The sequence below is a fragment of the Indicator indicator genome, chromosome Z (genome assembly GCF_027791375.1).
Source record: "Indicator indicator isolate 239-I01 chromosome Z, UM_Iind_1.1, whole genome shotgun sequence".
Lineage (NCBI taxonomy): Eukaryota > Metazoa > Chordata > Aves > Piciformes > Indicatoridae > Indicator > Indicator indicator.
In genome coordinates this window covers 15,171,646-15,192,164 of record NC_072053.1, presented here as the reverse complement: position 1 = coordinate 15,192,164, position 20,519 = coordinate 15,171,646, and positions in this window count along the sequence as shown.

Sequence of the window (20,519 nt, the reverse complement as noted above, 5' to 3'; positions counted from 1 at the left end):
GTCATACACCCAAGAGAGGGTGAAATCAGACCCGGTCAAAAGGACCGAGGGAAGCCCCGAGAGAGTGGGTAAGCTAAAACCCATAAGGGGAAGGACTGGTCCTAGCTAGTTAGTCCAGCTTTGTTGCAAGCTAATTAAGTAGCCATAAGCAGCCATAAGCAGAAACACATCTTGTGTAGCCCCCGCCATCCGTGGGAGAGAAAGGGAGCCGCCCACTGTAGCCGCTCCGCAGCCCGCATCAGGGTGAAGCACCCGGGATTTCCCCGAGGGAAAGAGAGAGCAAAAGATTAGCCTCTTCACTGAAGTCAAGGCAATGACTGCTGCATTATAATTTAAATGGAAAGCAGTCAGCTCACGACTCGAGCTGAGCCAAGGGGGGAAGCATTGATTCACTGCACCCCCCCACCGAAACCCGCCTACGGGAACTGCCCTCGACTGTGAGGGCCGACCACCGAAAGGACCTGGCCCTGCTGAGCCGATCCCCTGGTCAGTGAGCCAGCCCCTCCCTGCAGACCGCAGGAGGACAAAGAAGCCAACTGCCCCTTCCCGCAGACCCCGGGAGGAGAAAGCAACCCTTGCCCCCCTCCCCAGAGCCGGGAGGGAGAAAGAAAGTCGCTGCCCGAATGGGGCCAGCCTTGGGCAGAAAGCAGATACCCAGCAAGCCCGCATGATCCAGCAACTTGTCTCTCTGCATAGAAAGACAGAATGTATCTTTCATGTGTATAACATTTAGTAACATTCTAATCAAAGTGCCCGCACGTAGCCGTGTGATATTTCCAGCTTAACCTGCCTTGTAACAACATTATAAATATCCCTATACCTAGCTAGCAGCTGCAAGTGTCTTGTCGAGTCTCCATCTAGTGGACAAGAGGTGGAACTGCACCCTTTCATTCCCTTATTTAGAAATTGACTGTAAATATTTTAATTGAGTATGACTGTAAACACTAAATCAGTTATGGCCTATATTATTACAACCGTGCATCCAAATCAATATATATAAAGTTATTAATTGAATATTCATAATAATAATAAATAATACTTTTCATAATTCATATTTTCATAATTCATAATTAATAATCACCATCCTCCATCCCTATTCCCTCTCTCCACGACAGGCTATAGCAGTGCAACTGTGAGGGTTTTTTTAATTTACTGTTCCCGTAACTGAAAGTTATCTCAGTGATTTGAATCTTAAGATGGTCTGTTCATTATGCCTGATTTTGTTATTTGTAGTAGTAATAATTGCTCTCTCAATAGCATTGTACCGAGATGTGCAGATAGTTGCTTTGTCTCTAAATAGAGAAAGAGACATAAGAGATCTGGGTCTAATGCAGGCAATTAGGAGTGAGCAGGGGAATGAAGGCCTCACTTTGCTTTCACCTGGAGAGGTGTCCAGTACACATTCAATCATTTGCCCCAGGGGTGGAAACACAGTTCAACCATTTGTCATTCAGTGATCCATGATGTTTTGGAGAAAAGTGGAGCTCCAGAACATGTTCAGTTTATCGATGACGTCATCGTATGGGGTAAAACTGCTGAAGAAGTCTTCAAGAAAGGTAACTAAATCACAGAATCACAGAATCAACCAGGTTGGAAAAGACCTCAGAGATCATGAAGTCCAACCAATCACCTAACACCACCTGACAACTAAATTATTGTTCCAAGTTCAACATCCAATCTGTTTTTTAAAACCCTCCAAGGGTGTTGACTCCACTAACTCCCCAGGCAGCCCATTCCACTGGTCAATTACTCTTGCTGTGAAATTTCTCCTCACCTTGAGCCCTGGTGCAACTTGAGTCTGTGTCCTGTCATTCTGTCCTGGTTGCATGGGAGAAGAGACCAACCCTCCACCTGACTACATCCTCCTTTCAGGTAGTTGTAGAGAGCAATAAGGTCTTCCCTGAGCCTCCTCTTCTCCAGCCTAAACAAGTCCATCTTCCTCAACTTCTCCTCATAAGGCTTGTGCTTGAGACCTCTCACCAGCCTCATTGCCCTTCTCTGGACATGGTCAAGTGTCTCATTGTCCTTCTCAAACTGAGGGGCCCATAACTGGACACAGTACTCAAGGTGTGGTCTAACCAGTGCTGAATACAGGGGCAGAATGACTTCCCTGCTCCTGCTGGCCACACTATTTCTGATACAGACCAGGATGCAATTGGCCTTCTTGACCACTTGGGCACACTGCTGGCTCATGTTCAGCTAGCTGTCAACCAGTCCCTTTCAGCCTGGCTGCTCTCCAGCCATTTTGTCTCCAGCCTGTAGTGCTTCATAGGGTTGTTGTGGTTGAAGTGCAGAACCTGGTACTTGGACTTGTTAAATGCCATCCTGTTAGACTGTGCCCATCTGTCCAGCCTGTCAAGGTCCCTCTGCAAAATAATTGGCATTCTCTTGAAAGCTGGTTTCACTATTAAACAAGACAAGGTGAAAGGACCTGCCATAGAAATCCAGCTTCTGGGAGTGCAGTGGCAGGTTGGTCGCCATCACATTCCAACGGATGTGATAAACAAAGTCTCTACCATGGTGAATCCCATCATTAAGAAGGAAACTCTATGCTTCTTAGGTACAGTGGGATTTTGGAGACTGCACATTACTGGATTGTTAAACCTCCTTATGATGTGATCCAAATGAGAAACAATTTCCAGTGGGGTCCTGAGCAACAAGCAGCCTTTGATCAGATCAAGTGAGAAGTAGTCCATGCGATGGGTTTGGGACCTGTTCGAACAGGTCCAAACATTAAGAACATTCTATATATAGCTGCAAGTGACAATGGTCCAACCTGGTGCCTATGGCAGAGAGCTCCGGATGAGACACTTGGACACTTGGTTTCTGGAGTCGTGTCTACAAAGGCTCATAGACAAAGTTTACTCCAACATAGAAAGAGATTTTAGCTGCTTATGAAGGAGTAAAAGCTTCTGAAGTACTTGGAACTGAGTCGCAACTTCTTCTAGCTCCCAGATTACCAGTTTTGAATCAGATGTTCAAAGTTAAATGTTCCTCACCATGCGTGCAACAGTTGCCATATGGTCTAAGTGGATGAGTCTGATAACACAGAGAGCTTGAATTCAAATCCTGAAAGGCCTGGTCTTGTGGATGTGATCATAAATTGGCCAGAAGGCACTAACTGTAGAAAACCTCCAGAGAAGAGAGTAACTCGTGCTGAGGAAGATCCTTACCGGAATCTTTCTGATGATGAAAAGAGATATGCTTTTTTCACAGTCAGTCCCTGTCATCTTGTTGGAAACCAGTGAAGATGGAAGTCTGCAGTGTGCAGTCCAATACACAGAGTTGCAGAGGCAAGAGGTGGAGAAGGTGAATCCAGCCAGTTTGCAGAGGTAAAAGCTGTCAAGCTAACTATCGACTTAGCTGAATGTGAGAGATGCCCAATGCTTTCTCTCTAAAGTAATTCATGGATGGTAGAAAATGCTCTGTGGGATTGGCTAAAGGACTTCAAAAAGAATGTCTGACAGAGGAAAGAAAAGCCTATTTGGGCTGCAGATCTGCAGCAAGACATTGCTGCTCTCATTGAGAGATTCCAGTGAAAGTGAGACACATTGATACTCACATACCTAAGAGAAAAGTTACTGAGGAACTGCAACGCAACCATCAGGCAGATTAAGATGCAAAATTTTCTCAGGTAGATACAAACTGTGATCTTGAACTTCGTCAGAAACACCGAGGTGAACTCTTTTTAGCTCAGTGGGCTCATGATGCATCAGGACTTCAAGGCAGAGATGCAACCTACCGATGGGCTAGCGACAGATCCATTGACACTTCCATGGATGCTATCACACAAGTCATACATGACTGTGACATTTGTGGTGTTATTAAGCAGGATAAGAGAATCAAGAATCAAGAATCAAGAATCAAGAAGGTTGGAAGAGACCTCAAGGATCATCGAGTCCAACCTGTCACCCTACACCTCATCCCTATCTAAACCATGGCACCAAGTGCCACGTCCAATCCCCTCTTGAACACCTCCAGGGATGGTGACTCCACCACCTCCCTGGGCAGCACATTCCAATGGCCAACCACTCTCTCTGTGAAGAACTTTCTCCTCACCTCCAGCCTAAACCTTCCCTGGTGCAGCTTGAGACTGTGTCCTCTTGTTCTGGTGCTGGTTGCCTGGGAGAAGAGACCAAACCCCTCCTGGCTACAACCTCCCTTCAGGTAGTTGTAGACAGCAATGAGGTCTCCCCTGAGCCTTCTCTTCTCCAGGCTAAACAGTCCTAGCTCCCTCAGCTTCTCCTCATAGGGCTTGTGCTCAAGGCCTCTCACCAGCCTCGTTGCCCTTCTCTGGACATGCTCCAGCAATTCAACATCTTTCCTAAACTGAGGGGCCCAGAACTGGACACAGTACTCAAGGTGTGGCCTAACCAGTGCTGTGTACAGAGGTACAATGACCTCCCTTCTCCTGCTGGCCACACTATGCCTGATGCAGGCCAGGATGCCATTGGCTCTCTTGGCCACCTGGGCACACTGCTGGCTCATGTTCAGGCGCCTGTCAACCAGTACCGCCAGGTCCCTTTCCACCTGGCTGCTCTCCAGCCACTCTGACCCCAGCCTGTAGCTCTGCATGGGGTTGTTGTGGCCGAAGTGCAGCACCCGGCACTTGGACTTGTTGAATGCCATCATGTTGGACTCTGCCCATCTGTCCAGCCTGTCAAGGTCCCTCTGCAGAGCCCTTCTACCTTCTAACAGATCAACACCTGCTCCCAGCTTGGTGTCATCTGCAAATTTACTGATGATGGACTCAATCCCCTCATCCAGATCATCAATAAAGATATTTAACAGGATGGGGCCCAGCACTGATCCCTGGGGGACACCACTAGTGACAGGCTGCCAGCTGGATGTGGCACCATTCACCACCACTCTCTGGGCTCGGCCCTCCAGCCAGTTCCTAACCTAGCGCAGAGTGCTGCTGTCCAAGCCACAAGCTGCCAGTTTGGCCAAGAGTTTGCCGTGGGGGACAGTGTCAAAGGCCTTGCTGAAGTCCAGGTAGACTACATCCACAGCCTTTCCCACATCCAGCAGATCAGGTTGGTCAGGCAGGACCTGCCCTTCCTAAATCCATGTTGGCTGGGCCTGATTCCTTGGCTATCCTTCAGGTATGCAGTGATTGCCCCCAAGACAATCTGCTCCATGATTTTCCCTGGCACTGAGGTCAGGCTGACAGGCCTGTAGTTCCCAGGTTCTTCTGTGCGTCCCTTCTTGTGGATGGGTGTCACGTTGGCCAGTTTCCAGTCTTCTGGGACCTCTCCAGTGAGCCAGGACTGGTGGAAAATGATGGACAGAGGCTTGGCCAGCTCATCTGCCAGCTCTTTCAGCACCCTAGGATGAATCCCATCAGGTCCCATGGACTTGTTAATATCCAAGTGACTCAACAAGTCTCAAACTAATTCCACATGGATTTCAGGAGTACAACACTGCTCCTTGACCCCATCAACCAGCTCAGGAGGAGAATCAAGCCCTTGTGGTATGGTGACCGATGGTCTAAGTACAAGTATGGTGAAGTCTGGCAGATTGATTACATCACTCTATCTTGTTCTTTATCTGGTAACCAGTATCTTCTGACTATGGTAGAGGCAAACACTGGATGGTTGGAAACTCATCCAATTCCTCATGTTACTGCACATAAAACCAGTCTTGGTCTGGAAAGACGAATCATGGGGAGACAGTACTCCAAAGAGAACTTAATCAGACAACGGAACTCATTTCAAAAGCATCTCATAAAAGACTGGGCCAAAGAGCTTGGCATCGAGTGGATATACTACATTTCTTACTATGCACTAGATGCAGGAAAGATTGAACGTTACAACGGTTTCTGAAAACCACTCTCAAAGCCATGGGGGGTGGGACTTTGAAAAACTGGGAGAAACACGTAGCACAAGCAACCTGGTTGGTGAATAACAGAGGTTCAGTAAATTGAGCTGGACCTGCACAATCAGATTTGTTCTGAATGATAGAAGGTGATAAAGTTCCTGTTATTTCAGAAAAGAATCTGTTCGGGAAAGTTGTTTGGGTATTTTCTCCTTCAGGAGAGGCCAAGACTATCCAAGGGATGGTTTCTGCTGAAAGTCCTGGTCACATTTATTGGGTAATGCAAGAGAATGGTGAAATTCAGTGTATTCCACAAAGAAATCAACCTCAACCTTTAGGTGAGAGAGTTTAAATTCAGAGCGTATAGTACAAGCTGTTAGGAGCTTCTGTTTCAGGTACAACATCGCACCCAAAGGAAGAATCCATGAGGAATCTACAGTGCATGAACCTTGAGTCACCTGAGAGTTGCTGTCCATTCCTTCATTTCATCTACAAAGAGACAAACTGTTTTCTTATTTCTGTTTTTTGAACTTTTGAATCATCTACATCTGAGATAGCTGGAATAGAAGATGAACTGACAATACGGACTGTGCTACTCATTATTGTAAATATTGTTTTAGATTAGATGAATAGCATTAGCAACCAATGCAGTTGTTTAGTAAGGGTAGATTTTGGCAGTTTCAGGATATGCCTAGAAAATTTTCCACAGATCTTGAAGAGAAAGTTATAGAACATAAATAAATCACTATTGGATGTCTAAAGGCAAATAACAATAAGGTCTAAACAATCCCATTGGACAGGTAATAAAACTTAGATCTGTAAACTATCTTTGTTCTTTTTGCCTTCCTCATTCTGGCTGGTGTTTCTCCTGGCTTTGCTGACCTCCACTGCATTTCTTTGTTTTGGCTAAGTCTAACAAAAAATTCTCTGCTCTTTCTCGTGTCCCTTGTGTACAGGCGGTAGAGGGAAGGAGGCAGGGAAGGGGAAGATATTAGTAGCTCCCCAGGTTCTCCAGGGGCGTTCTTGAGTTCTTTATTCGTTATAAACACCTGTAAATACTGTAAATTTTCTATATTTTGTATATGTCCATTGATTTCATTTCAGATTGTAGTTTTGCTTGTAAATACAGCCTCATCTGCTTACAACTGAGCTGGTCTAGAAAATAAATGTTGGGGACAATTTTCAACACACCACAAACTGTCAGAGTGATATGGAACTTATCCTCTTTTCTTAGCTTCATCTATGGGATGCAGGGTCCTTACAGCCAGCAATGAATGAACTCAATTTCCCAACTGACTTATGTAGTATAGGCACTAAAATTTTGTCAACCACACAAGTCAGATATAAATATTTTTTCATTCAGGAAATCTTTTCAGAAGGGCAGTTGCTCTTTCCATGTAAAAGTTACAAATGTCATCAAGAAAGTTGTGTAACAAGTTACAAAATGCTCATGCTCTCGAAGTGCCCACACTTTTGTCCCCTTCTTTTGTTTGAAGGCTTTGCCTTTGTGTTATTAATTACTGTAAAGTTGCCCATTAAATAAATAGATTAATATATGTGGGGAAATACCTCTTTCCTCTTAGATATTTAGTGCTGTAGTTTTCATGAACAGTAATATAGTTTATAAAAAAACTGAGAAGATATGAAACATGTATTTTTCTAATTTTTTATTGTTAGTCAGGGTGTATTTCCATGAGAGACAATAACAGTTTATCCCAATTTCTTCTACAAGCATGTTCTGACTTGTCCATGGGACACAGCGTGTATTCACCCATGGACAGGCAGATACACATCTCATTTATTAGACCCTCGAAATATTCATGCTTGGATACATGAAATTTCTGCAACCCAGAAACCACTCTTCTGTCTGTGGCTTCTGCCTACCTCTCCAGCCTGTCAAGGTCCCTCTGGATGGCATCCCTTCCCTCCACCGTGTCTGCTGCACCACACAGCTTGGTGTCATCAGCAAACTTGCTGAGGGTGCACTCAATGCCACTCTCCATGTCACCGACAAAGACGTTGAACAAGACTGGTCCCAGGACTGAGCCCTGAGGGAGTCCGCTTGTCACTGGCCTCCACTGGGACATGGAGCCATTGACAGCCACTCTTTGGGTGCGGCCATCAAGCCAGTTCTTTATCCATCTCGTGGTCCACCAATCAAACCCATGTGTCAGCAGTTTGGAGACCAGGATGTGGTGTGGAACAGTGTCAAATCTTTGCTCAGGTCCAGGTAAATGACATCAGTCATTCACCCCTCATCTATTAATCTATTAATGACTATGTGTCAGTAAGTGTTGACTGCAAAGTGTTGAGGGGTTTTTTTGTTTGGTTTGGTTTGGTTTGGTTTCTCATTCTTTATGGATTCAGATCCTGCAGATCTTCAGCAATTATCAGGCAGAACTGAAGAATTATCTGAGAATAACCTCGTACTATCACAAATTCTCTGCCATTAGGTATCATTCAGTCGTTCATTCAAGAAACTGTTACGTATTTGTGCAGCTGCTTTGCATTGTTAAAGGCATGTTCACTACTTTTCAAATTTACTTTCATGAACCATACCAACATTATAGGTTTTAAGTAGTAAGTCTCTGCTGTAAAGAAAGAGATGATTTTTATTTTTTTTTATTTTATTTAAACCAGAGTCAATGTTATAGAATCAGACTCGCAGAATTTATGATAATGAGAAATTATTTGTAAAATTTTCTCTTAGTTTCTGTGTACAGAGTTCTCTTACTTTCCCTTCAAACTACATTTCTATCTAGAGAGCACTGCAGAGGCTGCTGTGGTCGAAGGGAGGAATATTTATTAATTACCCTCATGACAATAATTAATAAACAATATGGCAAATGGGTATTAATAATAATAATAACCCTTTATTAACATGAAATATGCCAAAACTCATTAAAAGGATCATTATACAGTTGGAAGATATATTTACAAAAGGAATTATGCAGTCTCAGGGCAAATACAAACTATGCTATGCAAATTAGGAGGAAACAACTTGGAAAGAGAAGGTCCCTGAGAGCAGGTAGCATTCAGTTACAGCGGGGAGGAGGCTCGATAAGAACTGTTAAACCCAAAGGGCCTTGAATTAGTTACTTACAGCTAGTTTTGCCCATATAGGGACGCTACTGCTGCTGTGTTAGCTTTGGGGTGCTCTTGTGAGGCACAGCACAGCAGATTGCTGGCAGAAAAGGTTTACCGTGTGGTTCCAGGCTGGTGTGACTGCAGTTGACGGCAGACAGTTAACGATGCTCTTCACGACAGGTGCGGACTTGGTTCCTGGATAAGCTGAGGCACATCACGATTCCGGTGGCAAGGGGAAGCAGGCTAGGCGACTTCAGCTTCTAGGCTTGTCGCTTCTCCAGCTTGCATGTGTATGGCTCATGGCTTTATCCCAGGCTCTGGGCCAGACACTCGAGGCAGGGCAGGGCAACTCGACGTGATGAGGCTTGAAGCAAGTCAAGGCTTCAGCAAGCTTGAGCAAGGTAAGGCAAGGGTACCTAGCCACTTGTATATATACAAAATACCAGAGGTCAATTGGTCCAATAGGGCAGCTGAAGCTAATGTGTAGCTGCCCAACAGAAAAGTGTTCTGCCAGGCTATAACCATAAAAGGCAGAAGCAAGGACCTTGTATCTCGAGGAGCAGTGGTCAGCATACGTGCTTTCACCCCAGATAAACATGTTGTTTACCAGACAGGCAAGAGTCCTGTCCCCTTTGTTCCTTTTCTTGTGTTGCCCTGTTTTCCTGCAGGAAGAAGGGGAGAGAAAGGGGAGAGAGGGGGAAAAGGATCCTGGGGCAGGAATTGTAAGGGCTCGTTGATAAGGTTTTAAACTAGTTTTGAAGGGGGAAGGGGTTAATAGTCTCATGCTGGCCAGTGACAAACAGAGGAGCAGCTCACCAGAGGCAGAGGGATGGAGAGCTAGTGAGGGATCTCAACTTGCTGCCCTGAGGCAAGCCACGAATGATGCACCAGTACACTCTGTGGAAATCAAGGGGAATTGGCACAAGAGGACGACCAGGCCAGCCTATCTGAAGTGCCTCTATGCAAATGCACGCAACTTGGGCAACAAACAGGATGAATGAAGGGACACTGTGCTGCTGGGATGCCATGACATAGTGGCTATTACTGAAATTTGGTGGGATGATTCCCATGACTGGAATGTAGGGATAGATGGGTACAAGCTTTTTAGGAAGGATAGGCAGGGAAGGAGAGGAGGAGGCGTTGCCCTCTATATTAATGATGAGCTGGAATCAGTGGAGCCTCACCTGGGGAAGGATGATGAGCTGGTTGAGAGTATATAGGTTCAAATTAAAGGCAAGACAGGGGAAGGAGATGTTACTGTAGGGATCTGCTACAGGCCACCTGACCAGCAGAACCAAGCAGATGAGGCCCTCCACAGGCAAATAGAAGTGGCTTCCAGGTCTCAAGCCCTGGTCCTCATGGGGGATTTCAACCACCCTGACATCTGCTGGAGGGACAACACAGCAAGGCACAAGTAATCCAGGATGTTCCTGGACTGCATAGATGACAACTTCCTCCTCCAAATGGTAGAGGAACCAACAAGAAAAGGTGCTATGCTGGACTTTGTTCTCACCAACAGGGAAGGGCTGGTAACCAATGTGAGGCTCGGAGACAGCCTTGGCTGCAGTGACCATGAAGCAGTTGAATTTAAGATCCTCATGGCAAAGGACGTATTCTAAACTTACGACCCTAGACTTCAGGCACAGTGCAGACTTTCATCGCTTCAGGGATCTGCTACCCAAAGTGTCATGGGTAAAAGCCCTAGAGAGAAGAGGGGCCCAGGACAGCTGGTCAGTATTCAAGGACCACCTCCTCTGTGTCCAGGTGCAATGTATAGCAACAAAGAGAAAAGCAGGGAAGAATGCTAGGAGGCCTGCCTGGATGAGCAAGGAGCTGCTGGACATGCTATCACTTGAAAGAAAACACTACAAAGAGTGGAGGAAAGGACAGCTAGAATGGGGAGTATATAAGGAAGCTGACCGACCAGCAAGAGACCTGGTTAGGAAAGCCAAAGCACAGTTTGAATTGAATCTAGCCAGGGAGGTTAAAGGGAACACTAAGAATTTCTACAGGTGTACTAAAGGTTATAAGAAGACTAGGGAAGGTGTGGGTCCCCTCAGAAACGAAACAGGTGAAACAGTCACAAGTGACGTGGTAAAGGCTGAGGTTCTCAATGACTTCTTTACCTCAGTCTTCACTGCAAGAGCCTCCAGCCACACTCCTGGAATAGTCATGGAAGCTAACGGCAAGAACCAGAAGGAAGAACTGCCCATCATAAGTGAAGATCAGGTTCGTGATCACCTGAAGAACCTGAAAGTGTTCAAGTCCATGGGTACTAAGAGAACTTGCAGATGAGGTTGCTAAACCCCTCTCTAGTATATTCCAAAAGTCCTGGCAGTCTGGGGAAGTCCCCACTGACTGGAAAAGGGGAAACATTACTCCCATTTTCAAAAAGGGGAAGAAGGAAGAACCAGGGAACTACAGGCCAGTCAGTCTCACCTCTGTGCCTGGTAAGATCATGGAGCAGATTCTCCTGGAGGCACTACTGAGACAGAAGAATAGTGAAGAGGTGATTGGGTACAGTCAGCATGGCTTCACCAAGGGCAAATCCTGCCTGACAGACCTGGTGGCCTTCTATGAACAGGTCACAACCTTCATAGATGAGGGGCGAGCAACTGATGTCATTTACCGGGACCTCAGCAAAGCCTTTGACACTGTCCTGCACCACGTCCTGGTCTCCAAATTGGTGACACATGGGTTTGATGGGTGGACCACAAGATGGATAAAGAACTGGCTTGATGGCCACACCCAAAGAGTGGCTAGCAATGGCTCCATGTCCCAGTGGAGGCCAGTGACAAGTGGAGGCCCTCAGGGATCAGTCCTGGGACCAGTCTTGTTCAACATCTTTGTCGGTGACATGGACAGTGCCATTGAGTGCACCCTCAGCAAGTTTGCTGATGACACCAAGCTGTGTGGTGCAGCAGACATGCTGGAGAGAAGGGATGCCATCCAGAGGGACCTTGACAGGCTGGAGAGGTAGGCACAAGCCCACCTCATGAGGTTCAACAAGACCAAGTGCAGGGTCCTGAATCTGGGTCGAGGCAATCCCAAGCACAAATCCAGGCTGGGCAGTGACTGGCTGGAAAGCAGCCCTGAGGAGAGGGACTTGGGGGTGCTAGTGGATGAGAAGCTCAACATGAGCTGTCAGTTTGCACTTGCAGCCCAGAAAGCCAATCACATCCTGGGCTGCATCTGGAGAAGTGTGGCCAGCAGGTCAAGGGAGGGGATTCTCCCCCTCTACTCAGCTCTGGTGAGACCCCACCTGGAGTACTGTGTCCAGTTCTGCAGCCCCTATTAGAAGGGGGATATGGACATGCTGGAAAGTGTCCAGAGGAGCGCCGCCAGGATGATCAGAAGGCTGGAGCACCTCTCCTATGACAACAGACTGAGAGAGTTGGGGCTGTTCAGTCTGGAGAAGAGAAGGCTCTGAGGTGACCTTATTGTGGCTTTTCAATATCTGAAGGGGGCCTACAAGAAAGCTGGGGAGGGACTTTTTAGAAGATCAGGTATTGATAGGACTAGGGGGAATGGAATGAAGCTGGAAGTGGGGAGATTCAGGCTGGATGTGAGGATGAAATTCTTCACCATGAGAGTGGCGAGAGCCTTGAATGGGTTGTCCAGGGAGGTGGTTGAGGCCCCATTCCTGGAGGTGTTTAAGGCCAGGCTGGATGAGGCTCTGGCCAGCCTGATCTAGTGTGAGGTGTCCCTGCCCATGGCAGGGTGTGTTGGAACTAGATGATCCTATTGGTCCCTTCTAACCCTGACTGATTCTATGATTCTATGATTAATGAGCAAGTGAAACAAGGATGACCTTTTTGAATTCAAAGTCATGACAGAAGGAAAAAATACAAACCCTCAATTCTCTTGGAATTTCAAATAAAAAGTTGATTATCTTTGAAATTCAGAATATATTTTTTGGTGTGTGTTTGGAGGTTTTCTTTGTTTTGTTTCCTGGTTTTGTGTTTTTTTTTTTTTTTTTGGTTGGTTGTTTGGTTGGTTGGGTTTTTTTCACCCATGGGCTTTGATTTGTGTTTGTTTTTTGGTTAGAAAATCATATTAACTCCAAGTGTGTAGTCTGATACAAACATAACAATAAGAGTGATAGTTAAAACATGCTGTTTAAAATGTGACGAGTAGACTGGTCACAAATTCTGTATGAGTTTCGTGAATTCAGGCTTTTGGTGACATACAAGCAAGTGGACATGATTTTAGGTAATAAATATGACTCACTACATTTTGGGAATTAACTTGTATTTTATTGCAGCAAGTAGTTTTGATTTTGTTGCAGTAACAATGGAAATGGTGGAAAAGACCTCTTTTGTAGGAGGCTTTGGAAAGGAAATATAGAGTTACTAGACTGCAATTACTCCTGTAGGTGATGCCCTCTGACTCACTTTTCCATTTATGTATCACAGAGGCTGCCAGTGGGGTGCTACAGATTTTTATTTTGGAGACTTGACAGAAATTCAAGCTTCAGAATTCAAGAATTTGGGTAGAAGCTCAGTCTACTCTTGTCTCAAAATCAAGGTTACATAACTTTGCTTAATTTTGATTAGTGTTTTGTCTTGCAATCCAACTTTGCTATGTATTTATTGTCAAATCTCTAGATATCAGTTTAAATAAAATAATTGGATAGAAATATCAGTTGCACATGCAGAACTGGAACAAAATGAAATATAGGAATTTAAGTAATAGCACTAACCAGACCTGGATGACTTGCTCAAAATCAAACAAAAGACCTATTGCAGGCAACAGAAAATTCTCATTTTTAAGGTCATAGATGAGCATCCCAAGACCCTTCTTCACTGTACAGCTTGTAGCCATACCTAAACACATAGGACAAGTCTCTGGATTAGAAATTCTTGCCTACGGGACAATTTATTACATTTGTTATCTATTAAAGTGTAAAACCTTAATTTTTTTTCCTTACCTTTCTTATGGGAACTCAGAGTCTCATAAACTATTATTCACTATCACAGTTTGAGTGTACCAATACTGCATTCATTTCACTGTTACAAAGGATTCTGGTTTGCTACATCTTGATATAGTATGCACTATAAAGATGATGGACGTAATTTCCAACACACATCATTGCCTTGATTTGTATTCTGGTAGAGAATGAACAAGAAACAGGAGCATTTGAAGCAGAGAGGTCTTGTCAGCATAATGGTTTTCACAGTTGTGGAAAGCTGGAGACTATGTATTCTGGTAGTTACTGAAACTTGTTTGCCAACAGCTGTCGATTCAGTTGACCAAATTCATTGTAGATTTGCTGCTTTTTAGGAAAATATCCTGCCTTTCAGTCTAGGATCAGCACCAATTTACAGGCTTATACAAGAGCATATGTGCTAAGGATAAAAATCTTTCAGTGAGTTAGAGCTGTATTTTCATGACGAGATGCACTACAAGATGTGGGCTGGGTTAAACTGGATAATATGATTTAGGCAGAAATAAAAAAATACTGTAATAAAATTGTAATAAAAATAATTATGGGAGATAAAATACCATGTTTTAATATAACTTTAATTTTTTTTGTTCCACCTGTAAATCTTGAAAAAAAAAATTAAAAATCAGTTTTATATGAATTTTTCCCAAGTAGTTGACATGCTACTTTGAGAATGGATATCTGAACTTATAAAAATGTTTCTTTCTCACTGATGATGCTAGAGCAATTCTAGACTATCATATAGAAAGCTAATACACATGAAAAAAGCTTCAGTGGGTAAATTAATTTCATGTACCTATGTTTCCTATCTGCAAATAAGAAGCATTCTGGTATCACACTTCAGTAGTAAGTGATACTCACACACACTGTTATTTGTACAGGATCTCATCCTTGATTTCTCTGAGTCAAATCACAATTCACTAGCTTTGAAAATAAACTGCTCACTGATGGTAAAAGGCCCTAGAACAGACTTCACAGTCAGCAAAATCTTTCAGCAAGAAGTCTGCTTAGACTCTTCTGCTCCACTCCTTTGACTTGTTTTTCCCAATTTAAAGAACTCTGAGATATCAGATGGCCTATCCCAATATCTGCTCTCAAGAAACTAACACAGATATTTAAATAAAACAAATTCAGGAAATTGAACTGACCATTCCCTTTCTACTTTATTGTGGCAGTTTAGGCTGGGTGCCCCCTGCCACTGCTGCATGAGATACACCTCTGGTGTCCCAGGTACCCATGCCCTAGGGGTGGACACATGAAACGGCGTATTTCTACCCATAAATCCTGCGCCCTATAAAGCCATCTGCAGAGTCATTCTCTTCCTCTTTCTTCCCTCTCCGCTCCCATGGGAGATGTCCTCTCTTATCAGGTAATGCCAGGGGGGTATCTCAGGCCTCTTAGGCCTGACTAGGCTTAATGCCAGGAGGAGAATGGAGGGGGGGGCAGTCTCAGACCTGGCCAGCCTGAGACTTGCCTAGCAGTGGAGGGGTGGGGGGGAAGGAAGAGCCCTGAGGGATTGGGTAGACCCTCAGGTGGGAGGAGGGAAGGATTGGGAAACCTCTGGGTACTGTGTGGGGGACTCTGTATGCTTTGGGATGTTCTTTTCCACTATGCTTTGTAGTTTGTAATTTTTTTCTGTATTTTCACCAATCGCTTTTCCACTTAAACTTTCCATCACTCTCCAATCCGTTTGCGTGTGTCATTCTTTTGTCCCTTTCGGGGCAAGAGATGTTCTGGCTGGCCTCAAACCAGCACATCTATGTAAGTGGGAAAAAAACCCCAAACAATAAAAGGCATAGCTGATATCCATATTAATAGTTAAATGAAAGAAAAATAGATTATTTTGAATATTCAGTGACACTTTAAATTGCAAATATAACATAATTAAATCAGTTTGCATTGCAGATTGATTGAGCTCAGAAAATTGCCATCATCATTCTGAGAATACTTTAACATGAACTCCAAAATTTCAAGCAGCATCTGAAAAAAACATGAAATTTTTTGAAAAAAATAAAGAGACTAAATATAGGAGGAAACTGAACATGAATAAAAAAGAACAAGAAATAAAGAACAAAATTAAAAAATACACAATTAGAATATTTTACTAAATCTTAACTCAAAGAAAGATAAAGAGATACTTAAGGGAGAAAAAAACAAACCAAAGCAAAATAAAAACTCACAAAATGACATGAAAACCAAACCAAACCCAAAAAATAAAAATTAAAAAAAGTAACTAAAAATGAAAACAACCTGCCCAGACCTGTTAAAATATAAAAACCCTATCCTGAATCATGGACTCTAAAATTCTGTGTTTAAATGACTACTCCTACAGATACACAAAGGCTTAAGTTCAACATGTCACTTAAACTGGAGAAAAAAAAAAGTCCTTCTACATCTGTATATAAAAGTCTGAAACACTGTGCTGAAAATTTTCTCTTGAGTTCTCATTGCTTTGAAATAAAGAGTGATAAATACCAGGATTAAAAAAAAAAAGGGGGGGGGATAATAGATTCAATGCCAATAAAATTTATAAACTCAAATAAAGGATTTCTTCATCCCTCTAAGTATCCTACAATAAACTCATTATAATCTAGTTTTTGAAACCAGAGGAAAGTGCCTTCAGTTATCATATTCACTATGTAAAAGTCATTGTTTCAGAAGCCACACTCTCTGCTTCTGATAAGGTTATGCTATTACTTTCCAGCTCAAGTCTTACCTGAGGCCCACAGTAGTACTTATTCCATATACATCAGTGAATGTCTCAGAGTGAATTGTCTCAGTGAATGCCTGAATGAGCTAGCTCAAGCCTTTAGATAAACTTTTACACGCTTTGGGAATCACTACTCTTCCTTCTTACTGAAAACGCTGCACTTCCAAGTTCAAGAAATTAGAAAATATTTAAAGAATTTCTCCCAGCTTGAAAACATGTTCATCCACATTTACTGCACTATCAGGATTTTACCATGAAAGCACTTTTGTAAGAAAAATGTCAAAGAACTTTTTAACCTAGAAAAGACTAGAAGATTCATAATTTTGAAATGTAAATTCAGGTGACTTTGATTACAAAAACACAAACATATTTTTAATGAAGAATGAAAACTTATCTACAATAGTACCTTATTAACTTCTTCTTGGACCTCAGATCAATACTGAATGCCTTTCTGGAAAAGATACTCTAATCAAAGATAAGTTATCATGATTAACACTGGAGTCAAGGGTGAAATTCTCTGGGTGGTGCTATGTAGAAGGTTAACAATATTGCTGTAATTATTTTTTGTTGTATGTGCTGAGTGGGCTAAGAAAGAAAGATGTTATTCTGGATACACCATTCAGAAAACCAGAACATTTGAGTTACAGCCCCAGCTGCAGTGACCATGAAGCAGAATTGAGGAAAAGTACTCAAAGTACTAGAATGATTCACCTTTATCTACATAAAACAGGTAATCATCTTCATAGGCCAATTTGATTCTTTGTGGAACCATGAGTAATAATACAGAAACATTGTCCAGTGATCCAATGATTGAATTAAAAAGGCTATACCCCACATGGAATTAAAATGTGAGGGATGTCAAGGCCAACTTTGTCAGCAAGGAGAAAGGAATACTGCCAGAAAAAAAAATATCAAGGAAAACATGGTGCTGCTGCTGATTAGGACAAGATTTCTTGCAATGAAGACTACAGGAGTGTTAGCCTTAGTTGTTACTGACAGTGGTTATACGCAGGTTTCCGTATCTATTACTAAGGTTCAGTAGAGGGAAGTACTACCCACAATAAAGTAGAACTTGGATAGAAACAAAACAAACAGACTACATAAAGTGTGTGGCTGGACCCATTCAAAGGGCTGGAAGGACTTATTTGATAGTATCACTGCTCTCTAGCATCTTTGAAACATGGCTGTGACTAGAAAAAAGGCAAATATATGATATTTGAAAAGGATAAGACAGTCTCTTAGGAACTGGAGCTTCACTTCCACCACAAGGAAAATCGTGGAACAAAACCCTCACAAAAGCTATTGCCAGTCATTTGAAGGACGAGAGGGTGATTGCAAACAACTAATACATATCTATGATGGGCAAATCATGTTTGACCAACTTGATTGCTTTTTTATGATGAAATGACTGTCTTCCTGGTCAAGATGAGCATGTTGAATACTATTCATCTTATAGCAAGGCTTTTGAAATAGTTTCCCAACATTTCCTTTTGAAAGACTTTCCTTCTAGTTGAATTCAATAAACATGGCACAAATGGCCTGACTATGAAGTAGGTGAGACACTAGTAGAGAGCTGTGGGAGTCAAAGACTGGTAGTCTGTAGTTGAGAGTCTGATAGAGATGAACTTCTTCAGGGAACAGTGCCTTCAGTTTAATACCTTTGTCAGCAATCTGACCTACAGGATAAATTGTTCTTTTAATCAAAGCAAAATACATGCATGTACTAGCACAGCTTGAGGAATGTCTGACTAGGTGGTACTCTGATGGAAACTAACGGTACTCTGGCTGGCACAAGTTAGAATGTGTCCTCTTGACAACCAAGGCTACATTAATAAAAGCTTAACCAGAAAGTTTGGGGAAGTCACTATTACCCTTTATCTGGTGCACTCCTAATGTGCCATCTAGAGTCTTGTGTCCAGTTTTGGAATTCCAGTAAGAAAAATTAGGAGATCAAAAGAGGATGACTGAAACAATTTAAAGGCTGGAGCATACTAAGTTAGTCTGGAAAAGAGAAGGCTAGGAGAGTAGTATTATTCCAGTCCCCAGCTGTAGTTATGATAAAGATCATAAAACTAGACCCTTCTCAGAGAGATGCAGGAAAAGGACAGGAGGCCATGGTCCCAAACCGCAACAACAGAAATTTCCATTGGATGTAAGGAAAAAAAATAAAATCATTGTGATAAAAATTGTTCAGAAATGGAACAGGTTTTTAAGAGAGATGAGTAGCATCTTCACCCTTGGACATCTTCTAAACTTCCCTGAAAAAGAAGGTGATCAACTTGATCTAGCTTTGCAGTCTTTCTCTGTTCAGCAAGTAGTTAGGTAGATGATCTTCAACAATTACTGCAAGACTGTTTTTTGGGGTTTTTTTGTATGTTTCTGTGACTTCTTTTCACCTTAAATCCATGAGTCTATATATTTTTTTTATGGAATCGAGAAAAGTTTAGAGCATGATAGGCTGTTCCTATGGTGAAGGAGTTTGCATGTAAGTGTTAACATTTTCTGTCCTCACTGTTAATGGACAAAACAGATGTACACGTCCTCTGTACTCCAGGAAAATTTATCTTTAGAAATAGTATCCAGGAACTATTTAGTAAAGGTAATACTATTTTTTTCCCATTGTAAAGAATCTCAGCTAATTGCGAATCTCAGTTATGAGCTTAAGACTAGTAGGGATAAATCATAATCAAGCTGAAAAATGGACTCAAATAAAATAACATAAAATAATAAATGAACTCCTATTAATAATAGCTTTTTTTTTCCCCAATTGCATTGTTTGTCCCCAGATTTCTAAACTGAGGTGCAAATGGGCTCCATAAGCTCTGTTCTGAGATTCTGAGTAGCTGTACCAAATTGTTATTTGAGTAACTTCTGAAATGGAGTCCACAATCCTTAATTAAATATATATTTTCCTAAGAAGTGCCTTGAGAATGTCTGAGCATGATATTTGCAAAACTACACCTGTTGAGTGACTTCTTTGAATCCTGTTTCTTCCTGAGACTTGTGAATTTTACTGTCATCTACAGAAGATGATGTAGCCAGCATTGGATGACTGGCCAGGCCCTAGCCAATGGAGTCAAATCCACCTGGGGCCAGTCTCCAAGTTCCCAAGGCTCAATATTGGGACCAGTCCTGTTCAATTTCTTTATCAATGACTTGGATGAGGGGGTGAATGCACCCTCAGTACATTTGCAGGTGACACAATATCAGGTGGGAGTGTTGATCTTCTTGAAGGTAGGGAGGCTCTGCAGAGGGACTTGGATAGATTGGACAGATGGGCTGAGGTCACCTGTATGAGCTTCAATAAAGCCAAGTGCTGGGTCCTGCTCATGGGCCACAACAATCCCATGAACTGTTACAAGCTTGGGGAACAATGGCTAGAAAGCTGTGTGGCAGAAGTACCTGGGGTACTGGTTGACAGGAGGATGAATATGAGCCAGCAGTGTGCCCAGGTGGTCAAGAAGGCCAATGGCATCCTGACCTGTATTACAAATAGTGTGGCCAGAAGGACGAGGGAGGTGATTGTCCATCTGTACTCAATGTTGGTGAGGCCACTTCTGTTTTGGGCACTGCAATACTGGAAAGACACTGATCCACTGGAGCATGTACAGAGAAGGATTACTAAGCTGGTGAAGGGCCCGGAGAACAAGTCCTGTGAGAAGCAGCTGAGGGAACTGGGGCTGTTTAGTCTACAATAAAGGAGGCTGAGGTGAGACCTTATTGCTCTCTACAACTACCCGAAGAGAGGTTGTAGAGAAATAGACACTGGTGTCTTCTCACAAGTAACTAAGGACAGGAGAGGGAAAGGCCTGAAGCTGCACCAGGGGAAGTTTAGGCTCAACATTAGGAAATTTTTTTCATAGAGAGGATTGTCAGGTATTGAAATTGGCTGCCCAGAGAGGTGGTTGAGTCACCATCCCTGGACGTGTTTAAAAGACTTATAGATCTGGTTCTTGGGGA